This window comes from Crocuta crocuta, unplaced genomic scaffold, assembly GCF_008692635.1.
Source record: "Crocuta crocuta isolate KB4526 unplaced genomic scaffold, BGI_CrCroc_1.0 scaffold593, whole genome shotgun sequence".
In the NCBI taxonomy this organism is placed as follows: domain Eukaryota; kingdom Metazoa; phylum Chordata; class Mammalia; order Carnivora; family Hyaenidae; genus Crocuta; species Crocuta crocuta.
The window spans coordinates 2,505-2,708 of record NW_027529544.1 but is presented as its reverse complement, the minus strand read 5'-3'; the positions used below and the strand labels follow the sequence as shown (position 1 = coordinate 2,708).

At 66.2% G+C, this 204-nt stretch overlaps 1 long non-coding RNA gene across 1 annotated transcript in view; it reads right to left on the bottom strand.

Moving 5' to 3' along the window:
* Positions 1-201, bottom strand: part of LOC144229348 (uncharacterized) — a 14,691-nt gene extending 14,490 nt beyond the window's left edge. The window contains exon 1 of the long non-coding RNA XR_013334468.1: positions 122-201. This is a non-coding gene — a long non-coding RNA (uncharacterized LOC144229348). The remainder of the gene's footprint in view (positions 1-121) is intronic.
* Positions 202-204: the final 3 nt, after the last annotated feature.

The window sequence follows — 204 nt, the reverse complement described above, 5'->3', positions numbered from 1 at the left end:
CCAGGCGCGGTCCTGCCCTCCCTGCCATCCCGGGCCGCGCTCCAGCTCCGTTCGGAGGCCCTCTGAGGACCAGAAGCTTCCGCTCGTGGAGCATGCTGCAACCCTCTTGGCAGCAGCTCACCTTCCAGACACATTTTACGAAGGAGGCTCTTCTTCGCCTTGGGCAGGGGAGTGGAGGAGAGGCGCCGGGAGGGAGTGCCCAAG